Source organism: Neomonachus schauinslandi, chromosome 11 (assembly GCF_002201575.2).
Source record: "Neomonachus schauinslandi chromosome 11, ASM220157v2, whole genome shotgun sequence".
NCBI lineage: Eukaryota > Metazoa > Chordata > Mammalia > Carnivora > Phocidae > Neomonachus > Neomonachus schauinslandi.
In genome coordinates, this window is record NC_058413.1 from 50742415 (window position 1) to 50751458 (window position 9044).

At 36.7% G+C, this 9044-nt stretch overlaps 1 pseudogene; it reads left to right on the forward strand.

Annotated features, from left to right (window-relative positions):
- Positions 1-836: 836 nt before the first annotated feature.
- Positions 837-1781, forward strand: LOC123326222 (annotated as a pseudogene).
- Positions 1782-9044: the final 7263 nt, after the last annotated feature.

Below are 9044 nucleotides of genomic sequence, written 5' to 3' on the forward strand. Positions count from 1 at the left end.
ATTATGCTCTTTTCAAGATATTTCCTGAAGTATTGGTATCTATTGCCTAATAAATTATATCCATGTTTTCAAGTAGACATTTCAAATTTTGTTCAGGAAATTATTTGTTAAAAAAAGAAATTATTTGTTAATGTTTGAACTATTCTAGCACTAGCTAAGATCTAATGACAGTATCCACTTTAATGATTTTATCACTCATGTTTTGAAAATCAACGTATAATTTAAAAAATCAACATAGAAATTAATTGTAAAAATGAATGATGTCACATGAAGGTTTTTTTTTTAATTGTTTGGAGTTTATGTGTGTTATTGAAATATTCTACGTTTTATTTCTACAGGTAAAACTAACAGGAAAAATGATTAGGTTTCCAGATGCTTGAGTATTTATAGGTATGATATTGATGTGGAGAAAGTACAGGAGCTTTTTTGGAGTTTCAGCTTAGGTAATTGAAAATAAAAGTAGATGCAAACATAATTAGATCAATTAAAAATAGAAAGACTTCTGAGAATAAAATTTTTCTAAGCATTGAGATAAAAAAGAAAACTATGTACTTAATCTTCATTGTCACTTGATCAATAAGTGGAGTGTTCTAGGCCAAAGGAACCCTAGTAGTTCTTCCCTTTTAATGGCAATTAACCATTGTCCTGACTCCAGGTAGTTATTCAGATAAATTGGGAAACATTTTAAGGATCAATTCTTTGATATCTAAGGATGCCTAGAATTAGTGCTGTCCCAAGTTGTTAGATGCACTATGTCCTCCTATCTTAAAATCTATGTTTTTCTCCCAGTAGAAACACTTAGAAACTGATATGGGCTGGATCCCAAGAATATCCTTATGGAACTTATAAATAGTAGCTGGTTCCAGCCATCCACTCTCCTTCTAACAGGCATTCCTGGACTGGAGGCTGTACAAATATGGATCTTTATCCCACTGTGTGTCATGTATCTAACTGCCCTCCTGGGGAACTGCATTATCCTCTTTGTTATCAAAACCACAGCCTTCATGAGCCTCAATACATCTTCCTATCTATGCTGGCAACCACAGATGTGGGTCTGTAGTTATCAACTCTACCTACAGTACTCAGGGTCTTCCTCCTGATCACAGAGAAATTGAGTTCCATTCTTGTCTAACATAGATGTTCTTCATTCATACCTTCTCCTCCATGGAGTCAGCCATCCTGTTGGCCAAGGCCTTTGACCTATTTGTAGCTATTTGCAAGCCACTGTGCTACACTGTGGTCTTAACCTCCCCTCGGATTATTGGGATGGGGATTGCAGCCACAGTTAGGGGCCTGGTGTTGATGGTACCCTTGCCAATCCTGCTCAAGTGATTGTCCTTCTGCAAGGATGTTATTCTATCACATTGTTACTGCTACCATCCTGATGTTATGAAGCTGGCCTGTGGCCCCGTCAAAGTCAACATCATCTACAGGTTGTCCCTTGTCCTCTGTTACTTTGGAGTTGACTCTGTGTTTGTTGTCATTTCATACATCCTTATTTTGAAAACAGTGCTGGGTATTACCTCATAAGAAGATCTGCTCAAGACAATACTTGTGTGTCCCACATTTTTGCTGTCTGCATCTTTTATGTGCCACTCATTGTGTTGGCTCTAATTCACAGATCTGGTACATTCACATCTCCTCTTCTCCATGTCACCATGGCCAATCTCTTTCTCTTCTTAACTCCTGTCCTTAATCCCTTGGTTTATAGCCTAAAAGCCAAACAGATAAAGTCTGTAGTACACAAGGTATTCAAGGGCAGGGGAAACTTGCTGAAGTAGTCAAGTGTGGCTTAGTGAAAATGACATCCTGACTCTCTCTTCCCCTTTCATCTGTCTGTTTTTCTCTGGGAAATATATCATCATTCCAAGGATGATTTTGTGAGAGTGGAGGTATTTTCTTCTTGTCTGACAAGAAGATGGTAATATTTGGGTTATTGTCTTGAGCCAATTTATTATTTACTATTGTTCTGATCTAATTTATCATCCATTATTGTGTTGCATGAAAGATCTCACCGAAATCATTTTTATGTCTCTCTGCTATTTAAATGTTTAAGTTTAAATAATTAAGTGATTTACAATTAAGTGTAAGATAAAGGCCAAATTATTAACATGTTTTGGAAGGTTTTCCATTTTCTTATCCTTACCTTTCTCTCCAACCTCAACTCTGATTATGTGATGCTCCTTCTCTTCAAACTGGGTGATTCAATATATTTTTATACATGTATACCAGCCTTCATAAGACTCTAAGCATTTGCTGATTGCTTGGCTTGAAATTTCAACACCAACATGGAACAAAAATTTTTCTGTTATGAGTATTTCCAACATTTCAATAAAATTGGCACTCCCTCTTCCCCCTCTATATAACCCATTAATAATTTTATTATAATACAGCACAATTTTACTTCATGTCTATATTCTTCAATTAAGAATTCTTGTGGGAAAGCATTGTGTTGCTTTATTCTAAATCTCTGGTAATACGTATTCAGTGACGCAGTAAATCCCAATTGTTTTATTTTAATAAATGAAGGAATGTTCGTGGGCGTAGGTAATTGCACTTGGCAATCATTACTCTTATATGCTAACATAACTATTGTTTAATTACCCTCACCCTCTAAATAATCAGGGGCCATGTCTCTTGTCTTTGCCATTGCATCTTCAGTACTTTGTGAAATATCTGTACTATCAAATACAATAAATGCATATTGATGAATAAATTAATAAATATGTCAGAGATGTCTTTGGTAATATGTGATACCTGTAAAAGTATGATATTTACACATTAGTGTATGCAAATGTATGATACTTACACATTAAAATGTAACTATAAAACAAGTGAGGGAAATCTTTAAAATACTGTATTATGGAAAGGAGAAAAGAAATTGAATTATTGGATATCTTCCTCAAGCTCAAAACTTTTAATTACATTACCAAAATTAGCCTCATTTAAACCAAAGGTGGTGAGTTTTATTAGATCTATTTCAAAGAAAAAGGAGATAATTAAAAGATAGTAATAATTTGTTAATATCTCCCTAATAAAAAATGATTAGACTCAGGATTAAATGTCACCACATATTATATATAAGAATATGTAAATTCTACTAAATCCAACTTTTTTCTGCCCCACATAAGATTTAAAGATATGCAGACACATAGGTGTCATTGAACCCCATTTATTTAATTGTAGTATTTTAACCTTGTATCTGTATTCATATTCACTTACATTAGACACACTATGAGTTCTCTGATTCCAGAAACACTTTTCTTGTTCACAAATACACTATTTTTCTTACCAAGCTTATCTGTATGAAGCATACAGTGCCCAAGAAAGCTGCTCACTGTAAAACTAGGATTTAAATTCACATCTGTGCTCCTTCAAACATTATGCTCTCAAATCCACCACATATTCCATGCCTGAAAAACCTGAGCTCTAAGAAGAAAATTGTTAAAATGAATAGGTTTCCCACACTGTGAAATGAGAGTGTATGTGGAGGTCAATGTGTGTATACTGTTATTTTGCTTTCACTTTTAAAGAAACACTGGAATATTCAATTTGGAAAAGCTGAGGTTATCCATAATTTAATCCCTTTTTTATTACGTACCCTAGATTTAAAAGAGGTCAGATTCATACTCAAAGAACCAAGTCAACTTCAGGTTACCTTCTTCTCATACATTCTTGAGTTGCTCTTTGTTCCAGAATTTAGAGGTACTCTCATCCTGTCCATGCAATGTGATTTCTCTGACCCATTACACTGATAGCATATTTACTTATTTGAAACCAGTGGATCTATATAAAGTGATATTTCTGACTTTGGTACTGAAGGATTAATTTGTCCTATTGTCTGATGAAACTTACAGCAGTGTAAGAGATTAAGTAAGAATAGCTTGAAAAGTGGGGCTCCCAGTTCCTCTCCCAGAACACCATATCTATATTTCCTTAGCACAGCTAGGCCAGGTCTTCTCCATTTGACAGTCAGGGAATACACTTTGGAATATATTTGGGAATACAAATGGAAATACATGTCTTCATTTAATGGCCAGGAATATGGAGAACAGTTGCATTATTTGAAGAGGGAGTGCTTATTGCCCAGTGGATGCTCAGGTAGGGAGTCTGAGGACAGGCTCAGAGAAGACATAATAACAACTACTCTAAAGAGACAGAAAATGGACACATGAAAATAAACAACTGTGTATGTAAAAAAAACAAAATAAAACAAAAGGAAGATAATCCGGATTAAACTAAGAGTCTCAAAAAGGGGGATGTCTTAATTGTTTTCTCTTTCCTTCATTCCTGGACTATCAACTCCATAGTGGTGGATATTTTTATTTCTTTAATTCATAAATGGATTCCTAGTGTCTGCATATTAGCCTGTGGAAATAAATATGTATTGCCTGAATTTAGCAAATTACTACCAAAATGTGTATTTAGACTTCATGCCTTCCTTTTTTCCCTTGTTTTCCTTATTTCCACAATTTTTAAATCTACTTTTATTGAGCTATGACAAATATAAAAATCTGTACATATTTAATACATACTTCCAGATGACTTTGGAGTATATGCTCATGACACCATCAACATAAATAATATCATAAACTTAATCATCACCTCTAAAATATCCCTCCCACTCTCCCTCTTTTTTGTGATATTTAACTATCTACCCTCTTAACAAATTTTTGAGTATGTAACACAGCATTGTTAACTATATGCACTATGTATTCTGTAGATCTCTAGGACATATTTGTCTTGGATAACTGAAACTATATACTTTTTGACCAATAAATGCAGTGGAATTCCTTGACTCCCTATCCCCAAGCCCTTGGCAAGCTACCATTCTACTCTCTGCTTCTATGAGTTTATTTTAGATTTCTATATAAGAGGGGGCATGTAATATTAATCTATTAGCTGCTTTCATATTTCTCCAGGGCACTGAAATGTTCTCTTTGGAATAGGTTGATGCCCTCCTCACTTCAAACTATCTTCACAATAGCTAAGGTCATGCTGGTGATCTGTTAGGAAATAATTTCACATACACCTTTTTGAAATTATTCAGCAATTCTGAGAGTTCTCATTTTTAAGCCCCTTGCCTCGAAATGGATAGTATGTCATGTAGTTACTTTTCTCCGGTTATCTTTCCTAAGTCTCTCTCTTTCTCTCACTCTCTCTCTCAAACACACACACACACACACACACACACACACACACCATGACACCATGTTCCCAAAAGGGAATTCTTTAGATTCAGTATGGCCACTTCATTCCACGACCTCACTGACACTGTTTATTTTCTATTGTTGTATTTGGAAAAAGAAATGTATGCAAAATGGAAGATGGGTGGACACTGTAAATGTTTATATCAATATTCTCCATTCCCCTATTTTAGGAGTGTTAGGGGGTGAATAATAAATCAAATGTAAAACACCTTTTTTTTTTTTTTTCAAAATTGGACTGGGTGACTTCAGACACCTTGACCGAAGCTGTGCATTAGTTTCATCTACACACTGTCCTTAAATTGAGAATTTTCCTTTGTAAGATACAGATGTTTTCTTTTTTCTTTTTTTTTGCCATTTTTTTATTATTATGTTGTGTTAATCACCATACAATACATCATTAGTTTTTGATGTAGTGTTCCATGATTCATTGTTTGTATATAACACCCAGTGCTCAATTCAGCACGTGCCCTCTTTAATACCCATCACCAGGTTAACCCATCCCCCCACCCCCCTCCCCTCTAGAACCCTCAGTTTGTTTCTCAGAGTCCATAGTCTCTCATGGTTTGTCTCCCCTTCTGATTCCCCTCCTCATTCTTCCCCTCCTGCTATCTTCTTTTTTTTTTTTTTTAACATATAATGTATTATTTGTTTCAGAGGTACAGGTCTGTGATTCAACAGTCTTACACAATTCACAGCGCTCACCATAGCACACACCCTCCCCAATGTCTATCACCCAGCCACCCCATCCCTCCCACCCCACCCCGCACTCCAGCAACCCTCAGTTTGTTTCCTGAGATTAAGAATTCCTCATATCAGTGAGGTCATATGATACATGTCTTTCTCTGATTGACTTTTTCTTCAATTGCATTTCTTGTCATCAAATAGAGCTCTTTTCTATGAACTCTGTCTACTGACTCCTGCCTTAGTTTTTCTCTCTTTCATTTTTCCATAGTTTACTCTATTGAGATAGCTCTCAATTCCATCCATACAACTCAGGGCGAAAATGATGATTTCTTGTTGTTGTTTGTGTGCATGCTTGTGTATCAGTGCTCCGTGCACATATCTCTGTTTTAGAATCCAGCTCCCTGTTGTATCACTGCTAAATGCATATGCAATGAAGTAGTTTGAATAAGAAAGATTGCACATTCTTAAAGTCCTCATTAACCTCTACCATTTTTCATCTTGCACATCTCATTGGTGGCAAAATCTCTCTTTATTGCTGCTATTGCAATGGTGCAGGGCTTTTTAATTACATTTGCTGAGTAACTAAAGTATATCCCAAAGCAAACCCAGAAAATATTGATAAGAATACAAAAATATGCAATAACCAAATTTACAATGTCTAGCATTTAATTAAATAAATATCAGACATACCAAGAAAGGAAATGCAGCTTTATACAAGGAGGAAACAAATCCATCAAAACTGACCGACCTGGATGACTGACAAGATGTCATAGTAGAACTAAGCTTAGGGGTCATTGGGCTAATAGAAAAACTGGATTCAGTGAAATGTTTGATGTTACAGAAGGTATAATATAGGAGATTATTATCTAGTTATTAAAAGATAAGCAAACATTTTCTCCATGAAGGATGAAATGTATATATCAGGTATAGAGATCAGCAAGTCAAAAACATTTTTGAACTAACATACAGTACTCCGAGTACTTAAAAATTGTTTAGTAAGACTGGGCTGTAAGGAATGCCTGGGTGGCTCAGTCGGTTGTCTGCCTTATGCTCAGGTCATTATCTCAGGGTCCTGGGATCGAGCCCCACTATGGGCTCCCTGCTCAGCAGGGAGCCTGCTTCCCCACCATCCTGCCCCTCCCCTTTCTTGTGCTCACTCTTTCTCTCTGTCTCTCAGATAAATAAATTTTAAAAATCTTAAAAAAAAAAAAAGACTGGGCTGTGGACAAAAGGTAGACAGCACATGGAGAGCTTAGCATAACATATATATTAGATTAAATTTATCATATCAAAGTTGGATTGCATTGCAAAAATTCTGTTTCCAGCTCAGAATTCTTTTTTTATAGTCTTATCTATGTCATGTGAGGAAGGGGGGTTCCTTACAGAAAGCAGTTTTCCCAAATACAAAGAGTGGGGGAGGGAAGCTTGAGTGATTCAGTGGGTTGAGCCTCTGACTGGGTTTCGACTCAGGTCATGATCTCAGAGTTCTGAGATCAAGCCCCATGAGGACTCCATGCTCAAAGGAGAATCTGCTTGGGATTCTCTGCCTCTCCCTCTCCCTCTGCCCCTTCCCCTGCTCTCTCTCTCTCTCTCTCTCAGAAATAAATAAACCAAATCTTTAAAAAAATAAAAAGGGTGGGGGATAGCTTAATCTTTGCTGTTTTCCAGGAACACAGGGCTCGGGTAAAGTTTAACACTGTCAAATATATTATACTCTTTATATGTCTGATGCATTATTACTCACAAATACCCATTTTATAGATAAGCAAACAAAGGCACAGTGAGTTTAAATCATTCATTAAAGGATGCCAAAGGTAAGTGGCCAAGTCCAATGGAGCTTTGACTCCAGGCATTCTGGCTGCAGAACCCATGCTCTTAGTCATTGTACTCAGTGACTCTTAAAACTAAGTACAGGGCGCCTGGGTGGCTCAGATGGTTGAGCGTCTGCCTTCGGCTCGGGTCATGATCCCAGGGTCCTGGGATCTAGTCCCACATCGGGCTCTCTGCTCCTTGGGAGCCTGCTTCTCCCTCTGCCTCTGTCTCTCATGAATAAATAAATAAAAATCTAAAAAAAAAAAAAAAAAAACTAAGTACAGTCAAACACTTGGAATTACATTTTTAATTTCACTAGAAACATGTTGTATGAACCAGGACAATTGATGCTCCCGCTCAGTGTCTCATACTATAAAATAAGAAATGGAGAACAATGGTCTCTATAATCTCTTTTCATTCCAACATCTATGAGAAAGAGACTCACTAACAATGGAATTGACATATTTTTATTTATTTGCTTGTTTGGGGAGGTGCTCTTTCAACAATCTTGCAGTCCTTTAATTTATTCAAAACAAAACTAACATGCTTTAAATTTTCCACCAGAATTGATCTGGTTGGGCTAAATTCTGTTTATTTGGGTTGTCTCAAATGTGTGACAGTGTTTTCACATTCTGAGTATGATTCAGATTGACATTGTGAAAGAAGGTGCTTGAAAAACAAATTTTTGACTAAAAATAAATTCTAATTCCTTGTCCTTAGATTCTTCTAATCACACACACACACACATACACACACACTCTGAGACACAACATTAAATTGTCAACTGAGAAAAGACGCAGAACTGAAATGAAACGAAAGCATTTATTTGGGGCCTTAGAATTGCAATTCAGGGAGCACTGATTTGGGCGACCCAAATTGTGTCCCCCTAGACAACAAAAGTCAAGGGTTTGTTGGAGGCAGAAGACTAACCTCTGCTAAACAATCGGCTGCTAAGGAAATCACAAAGCAAAATCCATTACTGTAGCAAATTGTAGCACACGTTCCAGCTGAGTCCTTGGAACATTTTGGTTTGGCCCAGTTCAGAAGTTCACGGTTCCACTGGGTGAGAACGTGTGTAAAGCCCACCTCCTCAATGAGCTCCTGGCTCAATTTTAAACTTCCTGACATAAGTCACCGTATTGTATTTCACTTCTCATAAAATCTTACTATGGCTCTAACTACTTCCACGCCCTGTTCACAAGAGGGCTTTTTTGCTACAAAGGACTCTGTCCCAGGGCAATACAGGGACATTTTGCTGATCTGGGCATTTTTGTTGTTCACTTCTCGCTTCCTGACCTCATTTCCTCAGGGACTCTGTAATCGCCTAAAACATCATAA